General features: G+C 50.1%; 1 protein-coding gene and 1 long non-coding RNA gene across 2 annotated transcripts in view; one reads left to right on the top strand and one right to left on the bottom strand.

The window, feature by feature from the left end:
- Positions 1–6,239: 6,239 nt before the first annotated feature.
- Positions 6,240–8,487, bottom strand: LOC118613346. Its single transcript, XR_004955392.1, has 2 exons — positions 8,439–8,487; positions 6,240–6,827 (listed from the first exon to the last, which is right to left on the bottom strand). It is a non-coding gene; the product is annotated as an uncharacterized LOC118613346 (long non-coding RNA).
- Positions 8,488–8,688: 201 nt separating this feature from the next.
- COQ8A (coenzyme Q8A) overlaps positions 8,689–17,194 on the top strand; it is a 38,179-nt gene continuing 29,673 nt past the window's right edge. The window contains exon 1 of the mRNA XM_036235388.1: positions 8,689–8,825. The gene's annotated coding sequence lies outside the window, so the exon portion shown is untranslated. The remainder of the gene's footprint in view (positions 8,826–17,194) is intronic.

Below are 17,194 nucleotides of genomic sequence, written 5' to 3'. Positions count from 1 at the left end.
AAGACCACGCATTTGATCATCTCTTCTAGCCATTCGTCCCATATTAATGTCAAGTCGACTAGTGCGTACTTTTCAGATTGCAATTTCTTCGGCTTTATGAAAATCAGGATGACATCGCCTGCCTCTTTAGTCTTCCAGCAGCACTTCTGGTCATGAAAGCTCCTCAAAGATGGAGTGAACTTGTCTGAGCACCCTTGGGTGTAACTTCTCCACGTCAGAAGACAGCTCTTCTGGGGCGGCAAGTTGCTCTCTTACTATCTCTTTCCATACTTGGAGGTTCAATTCCTCTTACTGATAGTGTTCTTCAACTTTCCACCCTTATTATCCTCTTTAATAAGGAAAAGTTAAGGAGTGTACTGGACAAAATCCATGCTCTTCTCTACCTTCTGAGCACACAGACTACATTTCCCAGGTTCCCCTGCAGTTGAGCATGGCCGTGTGACTGAGTTCTGGCCAATAGAACATGGGCAGAAGTGGCATGTGCCACTGCCAGGCCTGACCCGTTAAAACCTCCCATATGGAGTGGAGACAACTCCCAGGGCAACCTTGGAAGTCACGTGATGAAGATGCCAGCGCTTTTATCAGCCAGCAGTGTGCAAAGGAATACCTTGCTGACCTGTCCACCTGCCTCTAGTCATAGTTAATTGTGGTCTTGTCTTTTTCTTTCTCTTCTTTGGGATCATTTGCAATTTATCACTTCCTTTGGTCCTGCTTAGCCATCTTTCCTTTATTCTCGCATCACAAGATCAGTCACACATAACTTTTCTCCAGATATCTTGGGATGCTCCTTCCTAAATCTTGGCATGCCCTTGACCATCTAGCAGGTCCAGCCTTAGACTCCTGAGGACAGTGAGCTTCCGCTCACTTTTACTTTACAAACAGATTCTTCTGGTTGTGCAGAATTTGATCCAAAATAGTGCTTAATTTGAAGTTGATACTTAATTCGAAGTTGTATAGGTCCCCTCTATTCCCCTAAAGGGGTTGGATGGGGACAGCACACAGATGACCAGACAGCCCACGAACTGATGGAACTCAGCATTGCAGGGGCGCAGGGCCAGAGGTGACTGTGGGAATGTAAGCCTCCTCCCGCCTTCCGCCCCGGCCTCCTGGGAACTGGCCACACTTTTGGGGAGGTTTAGATTTTCACAGGATGTGCAGTGGACTTGAGAGCCAATCTTATCTAGGGAGGCTTCAGCTGGCATCTGTGTTGCTTAGTAAATACAGCCATTGCTAAAAATAATGATGGTAATATCATAAAATAAAAGATTTAAGTAGCTAGGTCAGGTATTTGGCACCTCAGGACACTGAGTCCTGTAACGTGCCCAAGGGACCTGGTGGAATGGGAGAACTCCGGCTCTGAGTCCCTTCCTCTCACTCCTTGCCCGGGAGGAGAGAGAGATGCTGCTGAGGTAGAAGCAAGGTAGCTCCTCACCTGTCTCCCCTCAGGCACCACGAGCCCCTGGTCTCTCGTGGGCTCAGCTCTTCCCTGCATGGCTCCCACAGTGGCTTTGGGTTGGTCAATGACTAGTCCTGTCACAGAACTGAGCTCAGGGCTATGGACAGTGGGAATGAAGAAGAGCATCCTGCTCCCTTGAGAAACACATTTTTTCTAGCAAGGGGGAACACGGGAGACACAAATGAATAAGCTCATCAGTGGTCATAAAGCTATTTTATCTGAATGTCAGGTTTTCTCTGTTCCCATCGAAGGATGCAGGCCACAAACCAAGAAGAACGAACCAAAGTAGGGAGACATCAGGGCCACCCAGGCAGCCGTGAAGGAAGCGAGTGTATCTGGCCCACTGTTCACCTCTTCTCCAGATAAGGACGTGTGTGTGTGTGTGGGTGTGTGTGTGTGTGTGTACTGGTGAGCGGGAGTGGAGATTTCCTGAATGCGAAGTGCCAAGGTGCAAACCCTGAGATAAAAAGTCATAAATAGACCTAGGGCCTGACCCAGAGCCAGGTTCCGTGTCCTTGGGCTGATAGGACTTGTAGACCAGGTCCTGGGTGGCGGGGCGGAGGGGGGCTGGGGCTGAGCAGCTGCTGTGGAAATTTCCATGGGCTGTCCACCAGCCCTTGAGAAGCTATGGGACTCCGCATGGCATGCAGAGGGCATGGGTTATGAAAGAGGCCAAGACATGGTCCCAGTTCACAAGGAACTAGGTCCCTGGAGGAGAGACTCAGGGATGCTTGCCAAGAGAGCCAATAAACAAGCAGCTGGGAAAATCTGAAAACAAAGTTGTCAAGAAGGTCAAGGCATAGAACCAACCAGTCAAGAAAAAGTCATATCACCTTCTAGTTATTAGAACCCCATTTCATCTTCCAAGAAAAATGTTGAAAATACAAACTCCACATTAAGGTAAAAGTTGAGCTTTTTAAGTACTATTAAAGGGGCCACAAACATGTTAATTTTAAAATCAGATTTATTGATATAACATTGGTTAATAACATTGTATAAATTTCAGGTGTTATAACAACATCTGTACACTATTTGTATGCTTACTACCTGAAGTCTAGTCTTATGTTCACTTTTTAAAAGGAAAAATATCTACAATTTATTACAGTTGCTAGAGTCTGAGATATTCTTAGGAATTCAGGTTAAAATCGTAAAATCATTTTCAATACAGAAATTAATGAAAAACTATTTTTAAAAAATCAGTTCCATGTCCTGCTAATTATCAAAAGCTTTAAGTGTGCAATTTTGTAAACACAAACATTGTAGCCAACCTAGGAATTGGAGATGTGTTTTTTTTCCCTCTCCCAAGTAAAAGTCAGGTGTGCATGGGTGGTATGTACTGCTTGAACACGTGCTGGTGCGGACGATTTGGGTTGCAAGTAAGAGAAACCATGAAGAGAATTTATTGGTTTCCATGGCGGAAAAGTTCAATGTTAGGGCTTCCAGTGTAAGCTAGTCAGGGTTCCAGCTCCATTTCTCTGATTCTCTCTGCCTGTCTTCCCTTGTGGGCCAGATTCCTTTCTTGCCTGGCTTTCTTATGGTTGCCAGAGGCCTGCGTGCAGCAGCTCAGCTGGAATTGAACAACTCAGCTGGAATTTCTCGACAATGACAATTAGTCTAAGGAGAAAGGGGTTATTACTTCCCATAACCAGTGAGCATGAGGCCTGTGCTTTGTTCTGATTGGACCACTCCAGGACCAATCACTGTGGGCCTGCCGTGTGCTGACTGGCTCCGGCTCAAAGAAACCTATCACTTTTCAGGTGGGTTGGGATTGGCTTATGCCATCAGGGACTTACAGCACCCCTAGAATTGGGTGAGGCTGGTGCTACTCACACTGATGGTGACTACACAAAGGGGAGGGAAGACATCTCCACTGTCTACCGCACTTGGGCAGCAATTTTTATTCTTATTTTTTGAAATTTAGGGGTTACTTTCTAGGTATAAGGCACTGTGGGAGATATTGAGATATGAGGTTTAAGATTGATTAGATATAAAGTTGACAAATAATTACAATACACTATTAAGCATGATATGAAAAAGAAGCATGTAAATGCTAAAATAAAGTACTGTAAAAGTAAGAGAGAGAGAGAGAGAGACAGACAGACAGACTGCTTCCGGTCAAGGGGATCAGAAAGGCGACATGTAGCATGTCAATTGGAATTAGGTCTTAAAGAATGAGTAGGACTTTAACTATTATAGGTGGGAAGGGAGGCCACTGGAGGCAAGGGGACAGTAAGAGCAGAGCCCCAGAGGCAGACAGCCAAGGGGGAGATGGAGAAAGGTGGCAGCCCAGGTGAGCGGGAGCACAAGTTCTAGAAGTCACTGCTGAGGCAGGACATGTTACCCCAGTGCAAAGAGATTTCTGGGTTCAGGTATACCTGAGCAGATAGCTTTGTCCTGCAAGGTTAGGGTGCAAGGTGATCTTATCTTTTGAAAATTCCTCCCATAAAGAAAACTGGCTTAATTCCCCATTGGCCCGATTAACAGGAAGTTCGGTATCTCCTTCATGGGGCTCCTTCACCCACATGTCCCCAAACCCCAGCTTATACTGTCCAGAGTGGGGGGCGGGGTCAGTCTGACTTTCACACGCAAGCAGGGACCACTGGTTTCTAGTCAGTCTGGCGCCCATACAAGTCCCCCGGTCTCTGCGCCTCCTGGGTAGGACAGTCCCACTCCTGTCACTGAGCTTGGTGACCATTGTTCCTCACTAGTGGTCCAGGGCCATGATCTCATCGCTCTGCTCCTCAGTTAAACCCACAGCTCCCAGACCCACCCAGGCACAAGCTGTTACAGAGACTCTGGGTAAGAGGTAGTTCGGGGTCTCCTTGGGGATGCAAGAACCCCTATCTTGGTCCTCCTCAGATCCAAAGCACCATGAGCTACACATGCCCCCAAAAGAGCGATCTGCCCTGCCTTCTTTGACTTCCTCCCGGCATACCCTTTCCCCACCACACACACACTCCTGGGGTTCATGGGGTGGGGGCAGCCATGTGAAATGCCTTACCATGCCCAGGGGGCTGACACCTCTCTCACTAGCCCAGGGAAACAAATGGAACCCGGGGTTCAATCACCAGTGGGATATTCTTCCTTAGTCGGACTTGTAGGTCCATGCTTCTTTGTCTTTTCTAGAAATTGCTTATTTTACCCAAGAAAGTCAGGCCCTCTGGTACTCACTGACAGTTCACACTGACTTTCAACATCCTTGGTCATTGGCAAACTGGAATCTTGTGTGTGTCCTGGGTCTGTCCTCACCTTCGAGTTGAGATTCGTTTCCTTGCGGCACCTCCACCTGCTGTGATGGCACTTCCTGCCTGCAGAAGGCTCCGTTTGGGGCACCCCGTCCTGCCTTGTCCAGACTTCCCTTCCCAACCTCGCTCTCTTAAACCTGGTTCTGGATGTCTCAGAAGAAAGTAGTGTAAGAGATTGACGTAATTAGACTCAGCTCATCTAGAAACTACTCCTAAATTCAAATGAATTAAAAAATTTTTTTAAAGTATGCAGTGACTGAGAAAAAAGTAAAACACATGTTCAGTAACTGGGGTGACTCTCCACACACATTCAAGAATTTAAGGACAATAGAATGAGTTATATACTCATTTTAGATTCAGAGGGTACAATTCATCATATAATGTTATTTCTCCTTAAGAAAATCAACGTAGAACAGTTGCCTGGAGGTGTGTGTGTGTGTGTGTGTGTGTGTGTGGCAATTAGAGAGGAATGAAGGAACTTTTTGGAGGGGAAATATTGTTCTATATTTTAATTGGGGTGCTGGTTGCATGAGCGATTCATTTGTAACAACATATGAACTGTACAGACTGAAGATCTGTGCATTTTACTGCACGTAAATTATATCTTGATTTTAAAATAGAAGAATTAGAGCAGCGATTTGGCATACTTGGCTCATGTCCATGTGCTACAATATGTCGAAAAGAAATTAATCTGAAAGGGAAAAATAATGCCCTATCGAGAAGGCAGACACATGCGGCAGACGTAGGCTAAGGAAAAACAGAAGCAGCAGACGGTGTTACGGGGCTGACTGGGGTTTTTCCAGCTGTGGGGAGCTGAGCTTCTTCTGTAATGTGCTTAATTACTTCTAATTGTGCAGTCAGCTAATAACAGTAATTAGTCTTGTCTCAATTGAACAGGCCTGGGAATTCCTTGAAGTCATTCTCTTAGCAGGACTGGGTAGGATTTTCCCCGAGTCTGGCGACCTCCTCAGATTGTGGCCTCTGGTGGTGCATCCCTGGTACTCCAGAAATGAACTGTTTTCACCACTGGGTGTTTGCGTGTCATGCATCTTAGAGCTGGTGAGTCATGGGTGTCAGGCCTCTAAGTACAGCAAGGACATTTGTGGGCTCTGCAATAGCACTGTTCTCGCCATGAGCCAACCCAGCCTTGCCTAGGTCCAAATTAATCACATTTTGAAAATAAACAGGATTATTCACTATAGCAAAAGAACTCAAACAGTCGTCATGACCACCAATAGGAGAGTGGTTAAGTGAATTATGGTTCGTCCACATCACGTAATACTGAAAAAAAGGAGGGTGCTCACTGTGTGCAAATTTGGAAAGAGCTCTAAGCTATGTCGTTAAAAAAGAAAAAGGATAGTGTGCAGTATGACCATTTGTGTAAAACACGAGCATATATTTGCATTTGCTTATGTATGTATAAGGGAACTTTGAAGAGATGAGAAACTCAGTATCAGAGGTTACATGTGTGTGGGAGGTTGTGGGGGCACTTGGGTTGGGATGTGGGGAGACGGAGTAGGGGGAGACTATTCACTACAAACCTTTTAAAAATATTTTATTTAAAAAATCATGTGACTGTATTACCGAATGAAAGATTGAAATCAATTAAAATGTTCAAAGGTTTTTTAAAACTAGGAAAAAGTTTTAGGGGAAGGGAGACCCCAGCGATCACCTAACCCGGCATTTCCCAAACAGTGGTTTCTCAAGGTGTCATGGAAAATTCATGGACTGAAAGCCGTACAGCTGTACCTCATTCTACTGCTCTTCATTTTGCTGTACTTTGCAGATGTTGCAATTTTTTTTTTTTTATTAATAAATTGAAGGTTTGTAGCAACCCTGCCTCGAACAAACTGAAAACCTGGAAAGAAAGGATTGAGGTCGGAATATCAACATTAACGAGAGTTTGGAAGAAGTTGATTCCAACCCTCATGGATGACTGACAGAGATTCCTGACTTCAGTGGAGGAAGTAGCAAGAGAACTAGAAGTAGAGCCTGAGTCACTAGAAGTAGTGACTGAACTGCTGCGACTTCACGACGAAACGAACAGGCGAGGAGTTGCTTCTTACAGATGCAAAGAATGTGGTTGCTTGAGGTGGAATCTCTTCCTGGTGAAGACGCTGTGAGGACTGTTGAAATTACAACAAAGAATTCAGAATATGACGTAAATTAAGTTAATAAAGCAGTGGCAGGGTTTGAGAGAACTGACTCCAATTTTATAAGTTCTACCGTGGATAAAATGCTATCAAACAGCATTGTATGCTACAAATTGAAAGCATTAATTGATGCAGCAAACTGCATTGTCTTATTTTTATAAACTGCCACAGCCAACCAAACCTTCAGCAACTACCTCCCCAGTCAGTAACCATCAACGACAAGGCAAGACTCCATCAGCAAAAAGATCATGACTTGGTGAAGGTGACATGTTAGCATTTTTTAGCAATAAAATATTTTTAATTAAGGTATTTGTGTTGTATTTTTAGACATAATGGCATTGTACACTTAATAGACTACAGTAGTGTACTCTAAACATAATTTCATGTGCACTGGGAACCCAAAAAATTCACATGACTCATTTTATTGGGGTGATATGGTGAGCTTGCAATACCTCTGGGGTATGCCTATATAATAAATGACCCTGCCCCCATTTCAGGCATCAATATAGAAGTTTTTTATAAGTAATATTATTAATATTACTTATAATAAACAAGTTTCAAGAAGAAAGAAATAAAGAGGCATATAGTCCACAATATTATAATAACTTTGCAAGGCAGTAGACTTAGTGTGGTGGTCACACTGTAAGGTATATAAATATCAAAACACTATATCATACACCTGAAACTAATATATTTTATGTCAACTAGAAAAAAAGTTTTCCAAAAAGTTAAATATTAATTCCAAAAAAAATAGTCTCAGAGGAAAAAAGAACAATCCTCTGCCTTGAATAGTTTTATGAAAAATTCACTAGTTTTTTTTTTTCTTTTCGCGGAAAGCTCCGCTAACTACCTTGGACAGAGCTGCAGACCAGCCTGTGGGAATCATGCGGTGGGCTGGGGGGCTGTCAGACTCTGGCTCAGATCTGAATTCTCCGGTTAAACAAATGAGTGATTTGGAGGCACAGCTGTCGGCGGAGGGAGGCAGTTCTCCCAGGGTAGTTCTGCGTGTTAGCTGGATTCACTTGGGAGGTCGCCCTCACGGAGCCACCAGGGACCGAATGCCTGCCGTTTCGCTCCTTCCCCGTGCTGGCCTGTCCCCCGGCCGGAGCCTCTGCGTGGAGACTAGCGGGCAAGGACACACGACTGGGGTCTCTGAGCCCAGCGGAGAGCTGCACGCTCCATGGGTCACCTCTTAGGTGCCCCTACCTGAGGGCACAGACAGCATGCCCCCGGCCCCCTGGGCTTCTTGTTTTGGGGATGGCGCCCAGCCCAAACCCAACACGGTTAGCCTGGACGCCGGAGGTGGAAACGCCATTGTCCCGGCCCTCAGCAATTTCCCTTCTGCGAGCACTGGGTGGGGAAACTGGGAGGGGCCTTGGCGACATCTAGGCGGGCACAGGACAGGCCACGTCCGGCGCTCAAGCCGTGCCAGCTGCAGTCTCGTCCGCTCCTTCTGCTGCCTGCCCTTCCAGGCCCACTCAGAGGCCCGGAGGTGACGGCAAAAGCTGGCCACCGCGGCCATGGCCGCCGCCTCACCGCGCGGAAGGGCTGATCCTCGGGTAGCGCGCGCGGCAGGGCACTTACCCCACCCACAGTTGCACGTTCACCACGGTTTTTCCCAGCTTGGGGAAAGGGCAGCCGGGAGGTAAAAAGGGGAGGGCCCTGCGCGCTGGGCAGCCTCCCATTGGCTACTCCCGTTCCGCCCTTGGTTTCGATTGGCCATGGGCCGAGCGCACGGGCTGAGCACGCTGCCCCGCGCTGAGCGGCGTTCGGCCGGCGACGGCGCGCAGCCAATGAGAGCGGCCGGGGTGGGGGGCGGGGCCGCCGGGGGCGGGGCGGGGCTGCCGGCGCTGGGTCTCCCCGCGCGGGCGAGTTAGTAAACAGACCTCGTGCGCGTGTCTGGCGTCAGCGGTGCAGCCAGTCTCGGAAGCCGAGCAAAGGTGACCGTGGATCCCAGCTTCCTGCCCCGGGGTAAGGCTGTCGTCCCCCGCTTGACCGGGGCGCCGTTTGCCTGCGGCTCAGAGCTGGGCTCTGACTTGCCGGGGCCTTTCTTGCATCCTCCTCAGGTGACAGCGCGTCTTCCCCTTTGAGACTTTCAGTAGCCGCGAGCTTCCAGACGCGGCGCGGTGTGCGCGACTTCAGATGCAGGGTGGGGGGCCTGCAGATGTCGCCTACCTTAACCTGCCGGGCTTACCTCAGAGAGGGGGACGAGGACAGCGTCTGGAGCCCTGGGGTGCGCCGAGCAGCCTTGGTGACCCGCTGCCGGATGCCAAGTCTCTTGGTGGCCAAGACAGCTTTCCTGTCTCGCTTTCCCATGATAATATTTCTCTTCACTCCCAGACCCCTTTGTACTGTGTCTCAGGGCCTTTAACTGCCCCTGGCTGCAGGTTTGTGTCAGAACTTTGATTCCCTTGGCTCCGCTGTTGGGTTTCACAGGTGGGGGGTTTGGGTGAACTTGAAAAAAGGGGCCCTTCTCGGTCCTTTCCTCTGTTCGCTTCACTTTATCTCTTCCTCCTGCTTCTTGAAACATTAAGGGTCTTGTGAGTGGTTTGGGCTTAATTGCTTAAACTCATGCCTTTCCCTAGCCTCCCGCCCCATCTGCCAAAGACAGGCTAGTTCTCCCATGCGCCTTGGGGGATGGGGAATATTGCAGGGGCAGGTTTGGGTGCTGGGACTCTGTTTGGGTGAGATACCAGCCTCTGTGCAGCCTCTCAGTCTGGGTTGGGCCCACTAGAAAACTTGTCCATGCTCATCACTCACTTGGGCTATGGGTGTACGTGACAGAAGACTGAAGAGCTGGGCATGCCAGGCCTACCTTGATGCCAAAGGATCTGAGTATGCACTGATGCCAGCCTGCCAGTTGTCATGCTGTGGATGGGTGGGTCATCCGGGCAGGAGGGCCCTTCTCCTGAAAAAAGACAAAGGGGTTCCTGTTTGTTCAGGGGAGCAGCATCTTTAAGACTGGCAATGACTTTGGGCTTTTTGTTCAACCTTGCAAATAATGCAGACAATGCAGCCTTGTTGTAATTTCTGGCCTGACCTCAGGCAACTTCCCTGCATGTGTCCTATGACAGGGTTTCTCACCTTACAGACCATCAACATTTTGGCCATGTGGGGGCTGACCTGCGCATTGTAGAATGTAGCGGCATCCCTGGCCTGTATCCATTAGATGCTAATAACCCCTCTCCCCACCCCCTACTAGTTGTGACAACCAAAAATATCTCCTAGAGGACAGGATTGCCCTTGGTTGAGAACCACTGAGGTAATACTCTAAAAGAGTCTTCTCAGGCTGCCAGAGGCCTCCTGGGACCTGCCTATGAATAGTTGAGAGGTTTAGGAATAGGGTAGTGTTGTGCCCCCCACCCTAAACCAAGGATAGAAGCCATGTAGATTGGGCTGTAAAGGAGACCCCACCTGTTCACCTGGGGGAGTAGGAGAGGGAGGGAGGTAGAAACCCATGGGCATTTACCATGCCTGCTGCTTGCAAGTGATTGGCTGGGTTCAGAGTGCAAAAGGAGCGAAAGGCGGGTGGTTTCCATCTTTGGGGATTTTGCAAGACGGTGAGGATATGAATATGAAATAACCATGGGGCAGTTTCTAAATAGTGAACAAACAAGTTTAAGTTGTCTGAATGCTGGCAGAAATGCCAACTCAGTTACCCACAGGTGGCTTTTCAAAGGTGATGCTTCGCTCATTCTCACTTTTGGCGGAGACACTCTTGCGTCTTGTGATGTGGGAGGAGGTCAGGCCTGCATCTGTAGGGAGGGAGTGTCTGGCTGCATTTCACACATATATGTGGGTCTATTTACATGTACCGTGTGCGCCTTCGCAGGACAGGCTACCGAGGAGGGCAGTGGTGCAGTGTAGACACGTCTAATTTGTGGAGTTAGTTCTTTCATAGTTAATCAAAGTATCAGTATCAAAAGACAGCCATTTTTTTTTTTCATGCAGAGAAAGTTGCTTTACTTCCGAGCCTAGATTTTGCCTTCAGTATTTATGCCTTGAACTTCTAAGTTCCAAACAGGTGAGGGTGCAGAAAAGCTGCAAAACAGTGGTTATTATTATCAGGCAGGGAAAAACATTCCAAGTGCCTACTGTGAATTTCCCTTTCTAGTTGTTAATTAGTCCTGTGGGGATGTGTCAGGATTTCCCCATAACGTTCCTTGGTCAGTTAGGGGGTCGTTTGGGTGCCCTTTGTTGCCTGTAGAAAAGAATCTGGTCAGGGAAGTCACTTCTCCTGTCTCAAAAAGAAGTTTTGAGAAGTCTATTATTGGGAAGCTCTAAACTCAGCAGGATAATTTTCCGTCAAGAGCTGTGGACACTGAGTCATTATCTTTGTCGGTTGAAACAAGAGCTGTGTGCAAAATTAGACAGGAAAATTTAGATTGAGAGTTGTCTTGATCTGACAGTGGCGTCTGGAAATAGTTCCAGCATTCTTGTTCAACAGCAGCCAGGGACTTGGGGAGCCCGCGGAAAGGAGCAGGTGGGAGGGGGGAGTGCGGGGCCTTCCTCCTTCTGGAGGTGCACCTGGGGGAGGGGCGGGGTCTGTGGCCCTGAGGCAGGGCCAGGACCGGGAGTGAGATGCACACGGGTGGGATCCGAGAGGGGGCTTCTTCCTGCGCTTTGCAAACCTAAGTGAGAATCCACTGTTCTGTCCACAAGCATGTCGTTTCTTGTGGGGTTACAGGCTCTTGAGCCTTTGTCCCTTAGCTTTGAGGTCAGGGGCCTACAGAATATTGAAAATTGGAAATGACCCTGAAAAGCTCTTTTTATTCTTCGTGCTTGGGTGTGATTTGTTTTTAGTATGTGCATGTAGAGAAGGATTCATGAAAAAGGTGAGTGTTTTCATTCAAATAGCCATTTCATGGTATTGTAGGATCTGTTGTAGTTGAATAGCGACTGAGTTCTTGTCTCGGGAGCCCTCACTCGATTTGCCTGTTTTTATACTGTCCCCTTCCCATCTGGTCTGGGAGAGAGGGGCAGCATCTGGTCTAAACCCAGAGAAGCCCTGTGTGCCCTGAGGGCTGGTGCCCCTCCACTTCCTGCCCCTGAAGAAATCCCCCTCTGGAACTGTGGGCGGACCTGGTTATCTACTCCTCATTGAACAAATGTCAATTGATTATCTGCCTCGAACATGGCACTGGGAATCTACAAGTGGGACTTTGAGGGGTGGTGCGGTGTGCACGTATAACTGGGTTTGTTCCCGGATTGGTTCAGTAGTTGAACCTGCCTGGCCTGAGAATAGGGATGCACAAACTTGGGGGAGCTGTCCACACACAGAGAGGCTGAAGCCGCCCAGGGGACAGTGTAGATAAGCAGGGAGGATGGGGGTCAGGACCAGGCCTGGGGTCTCTGCTGTGCAGCAGGTGGAGGGAGAGCAGCTCGCGAAGGAAGCTGAGATGAGAGGGCAGCAGTGAATCATGGGAGCCAAAGGGAGATTTTTAGGGGAGTCGGCGGGGCCGGCAGGGAATGCTGAGGAGGGTGGTGTTGGGGGGGCTGAGGTGCATTGGGCCATCAGGTGGCTGTTGTGAGTGTCACAGAGGGGAGGGCTTGCGGTGGGACCAGACAGTGTGTGCTGAGGGAGAGGGAAAGATGGGAAATGTACTCTGTTCCTGGGAGACCTTGGCCAAGATGAGGCTCAAGAAAAAGAGCCAACAGGGCGTGTTTTTATATTTGGTGTGGGAAAACCGAGAGTGGGTTTGTGGGCTTGAGGGACTGGTATGTGGAAGGAGAGATTGAGAGCGAAAGATAAAAACAGGTCAAGGGCAAGGTCCTAGGGGACGGAGGAGGGGGCGGTTAGTACCGGAGGAGATAGGATGGGGGAGGAGAGGCTGGGGAAGGTGCGAGATGTCGGCCACGGGTTTGAGGGCGCTCACCTCTGCTTGCCTGTTTGGGGAGCAAACAAAGATGCCAGCTGCAGGGTGAGCGAGGCCCTCTGCTCCCTGTGAGGGGGGCAGGGCGAGCTGGGGATGGCGCTTGGAGAGGAATCCAGGCTAGTGTCCTGCCTCAGACCCCCGAGGTCCTGCCCCTGCCAGCCTCTGAGGAGCCAGCTGTTCCTGTCGGCGACGTGTGTGAGCGTGAGTGTGGAAGGCAGGCGGGGAGGTGTTGCCTGGCCGTGTGGGAAGGCGCCAGCCCCTTCCTCGCCCACTGCCTCCCAGCACCCCACCGGGTTTTCCCAGAGGCTGTTTCCTGAGAGGGAGGCTGTACGAGTCCCACCTCCACCTCTGAGAAGCGGGGTCTGCCCCTCCCCGCTTGCTATTTTCATAGACCGTCCAGGAGGGTCAGTACATGAATTCTTTCTAGACCCTGTTAAACCCCACTTTTCAGAACAGCCCTGGGCCGTGCTCTCTTTGTCGACCTTCCACACTCAAGGGACAAACGGCCTTGTCCTTATCTCTGGAAACCGGTGATCATCCAGGTCCGTCGCCTTATTTCATACACGAGGAAATGAGGAAACGCGGAAACGGATGTCCAAGGAGGAGCACCGGTGTGCCAAGGTCACACGTGGCTGGTGCCTGGGGTGGGCCTGGAGCCGGGGCCTCGCTGTCCTTCCTCCATCAGCCCTCGTCACACTTCTCATGTCGCTGGGGCGCCGCGTCTGCCGTCTGCCGGGCTGGCGCCGAGGTCCTGGGGGCCGTTCGTACATACAGCCTTTCAGGTAAAGTCCAGGGCCGGAGGTCAAGCCCCATGTTTGTTCTCTGCCTGGCGCATTTTCTCTTTGGCACCGATCCTGGCTCCGAAGAGGGTGAGGGTAAGAATAGATTGTCCTGTGACCCGCAGGTGGTTACTGTTTGACAGGTGCTGGAGCAAACATCTCCTGTCTTCTGAGGTAGGAAAAAAAAAAAAAAGCGTGTGGCTCTCGCTCCCTCATGTCTTCACAGCCAATATTTGGTAAGTCAGAGGGCAGGACGGGTCAGATCTGCCGTGTTTCCTGTTCGGGCCGGTGTGGGACTCACCGTTAGTGGGCTGGGCCTGCTGTCTTTTTTCCCTCTTCCCTCCCAGTCTTCTTGCAAGCGAGGAGTGAGGTGCCATAGAGGAAGCAGCAGAGTTGCCGCATCCTGTATGGGCGGCCCTGCTCCGGGCCCAAGCGTCCACCGCGACCAGGCGCAGGACCAACCTGGCCCTGCTCCTGGGAAAGCTGTTCTTCTCCCATTTCTCCCTCTTCTGCCCCCACCTCATTAAAACAGGGGTGCTGCTGCTGCCGCCTGATCTACGGCTGTGCCTGGTCGGGGGGTCTCAGGGTGGTTGTTGACAGAAAGAAGTTTCCCTGATGCTTGGCACCCTGCTTAGTTCTGGTTTCTTGATGAGGGGGCTTGGGAAGCTAGGGAGCACCCCAAATGCATATGGGTATTAAACTCCTAGTGTAGACAAGGCACAGTGCCAGACCCTGGGGGGACTATAAACTGGGTAAAGGCAGTTCCCTCTGTCCAGAAACCCTGGTTGCTGAGCAGCTTTGAGGAAGGAGACGTTAGGCCAGGTGGCCTTTGAGAGCCCAGGCAGCTCCAGGATTTTTATGACTCGTAATTTTCTGCAACCAGGCGGGCATACTTTTCAGGGCATGGACCTTGCTATGTCTCCGGGAGACCAATTTGATTTTTTCAAAATGTTATTGATCTGGAGGCAGGTGTCTTATCTCTCAGCTTCTTAGGCAATAAGAGGTAAGGACTAGAGCTTGGTGTCAGACAAGCATGGCTGTTACGTGGACATTGTGGTGCAGCCTGTGCCCAGTGCACGGCACGTAATCAATGCTCAGTAATGGTCCGAATGTTGAACGGCACGGGAGGGAGGCTTGCGGAAGGATGGGGCACACGTATCCTGAGAGCCAGCAGGACTCTGTCATCAAGAACAAGAATGTGTTTTGAGCTGCCCCTGGCTAGTCCAGCACCCGGCACGTGGTTGGCACTGTCTGAGGGGTGACCAAACCAAGTTATTTTAGAGAAATGATCTGGAAATTATTGTAGAATACAGCCCTCTTCCCAACCCAATCGTCTGCCTTTTTAAAAATAGCCCCTGTATTAGTTTGCTGTTGTTGCTATAACAAATTACCACAAGCCTAGTGGCTTAAAAACACTACAAGCCTATTATTTTACAGTTTCGTAGGTCAGAAGTCCAGAAGGGGTCTCCCTGGGCCAAGGTCAAGGTGTCGGCAGGGCTGATGTTCTGGAGGCTCCAGGGCAGCAGCCTCCGGAGGTGCTGCGGCCGTGGCCGTGGCTCCTCCTCACAGCTGCGCCCCTGCTTCTCTCACTTTTTCTTCTGAATCTGACCCCCCTGCATCTCTCTCAGAAGGACCCCAGGATGTCATCGGGCCCACATGGGTGATCTCCCGTCTCAGGATCTTTGATTAATTCCACTAACACGGTCACAGGTTCCGAACCCCTCTGGGCGGCCTTTGTTCAGCCAGCCGCAGTATTTCGGCCACATTCCGATACAACCCTTTACATTTCTGATTTCACTTTAAAAGAAACTCCTCAACCAGAGCTCCAGGGTTCCCCACCCAGGGCCCTTGTTCACCTTCCTGAGTGACAGTGCAGATCACACTTGTTGTTTGTGTGGTTAGGACCAATCTGTGAGGGGGTGGGTGGGGAAGGAGCCAGAGGTGTCTGAGACATGAGTCTCCCCACGAGGGGCTTATAGTTTGGTTGAGGAGAAACGATGTACACGTGCCAAAGATAACTTACGAAACAGGGTGGGATCTGACCAGCTGTGGAAGATTTAGGTCAACTGATGGGAAAACTTATATTTGTAGGAATTGAGAGGGTCAAATTATGGTCTGATTAGAAATGACAGCCTTGACTGTATATATGTTCATGCGTTTCAGAGGACTTCCATCTCTCTTATTTAGATTGGATGTGATAAGAATTTACGCCATAAGTTCCAGGTGAGGAAACAGGTTATAGGACGATTCAGGAACAGGCCTGGAGCCGGCTGGCCACGAGTCGGGGCAGAGCGGACCTCGAGGCCGGCCTCAGTTAGACAGCGTTCTCCCGTGTGCATGGCTGCTGGGCGGGTTTTAGGTGTGTGGAGGTGAAGGGGTCGGCCTGCTCGCCAGGGCGACTGGAGCAGCACTCACATGCACGGGGGTAAGTGGAGGCTGGACGGGAGGCCTGGGTCCCAACGGTGACCCTCCAACCTCGGGCCTAGGAGTTTGGACGTTATTCTGTAGAAAGCTAGGAGCCATTTGAGTGAGGGGAGAGCCCGACGGAAATGAATTCGGGGAGGATCAAACTGGTGGCACAGGGGGCCGTGGCTTGTAGGCAGGGGGCTTATGTGCATCAGAGGGGTCCCCCACCACTGTCCCTCCCTGGAGACGCCTGTCCAGAGCTTCCCTGCCGTTCTGTCCTCTCAGTGGCAGTGACCATGGGAAGGAATACCAGTGGGGATCGATGTCCTGCTCGGCATGCTAGGCCCCCTCTCCCGAAAGACGTTCACTCTGTGGCGCACATAAGCCACTCTGCTCTCCAAGAGAGGGCAGGGCTGCCCTCCCTGTGTCAGATGGGGCGCTGTCCCTGGCCGGGGCGCTGGGATTTCAGTAAATAAAAGGATCGTCCACACTGATCTCATTTGTGCTCCCTCTGTCTGAACCTCATTGCAGGGAGGCCGTCTGGGTGCAGTAAAAACAGTCATGTCAGCTAGCGGTTTTGAGCACCTACTGTGTGCCAGGTACTTGGTGCCCTAAAGGCTTTTACATGGATTATCCAATCCAGTCATCTGGAGAACAGACAAGGAAACTGAGGCACAAAGATAAGCTTAAGTGACTTGACTTAGGATAGCAGCAGAGTTAGGATTTGAACCCAGGGCCCTAGCTCCAGAGCATCTTGACCGCTTCATCACTGTTACTTCCTGAATCAAATATTTTTCACGTTTAAAGCAGAAAACCTTGGTGGGTTCTAGTCAGAAAATGGGATCGCTGTCGGGATGCCATGCTTAGCGGGTTGGTTTAAAAGCCCTGCTTGCATTTGCACCCCAGAGGGAGGAAAAACCCCTCGGGCCCCTCCATACCTCCTGCCTCTGCTTTGGAGCTCTGGGCCCAAGTGGGTTCATTCATGGCGTCAGAGTCCTCTCTGGACCTTCGTTAGAGGCTGGAATGTCTCCTTCTGCTGACTTTATATTCCATACCCACAGCCCATTGCCCATCTCAGGGCAAGACTACCTTAATCTCCCAACAAGTAGAGAGTGGAGTCTCGCAGTCTAGGACATCAAAACCCACTCTTTTGCTTGGTTTCTCCTCTTATCTATTTAATGGTTGCCTGGCTCCTGAGCCCTGGTAGATCCAGGTCCGTCTTATGAACTGCGTGGCTTTGGGCAAGTTGCTCAACTTCTCTGTCCCTTAGTTCCCTCAT

The sequence above is a fragment of the Rousettus aegyptiacus genome, unplaced genomic scaffold (assembly GCF_014176215.1).
Source record: "Rousettus aegyptiacus isolate mRouAeg1 unplaced genomic scaffold, mRouAeg1.p scaffold_m13_p_18, whole genome shotgun sequence".
Classification (NCBI taxonomy): Eukaryota; Metazoa; Chordata; class Mammalia; order Chiroptera; family Pteropodidae; genus Rousettus; species Rousettus aegyptiacus.
Note: the sequence above shows the minus strand (reverse complement) of the source record. Positions and strands in the feature narration are given on the sequence as shown.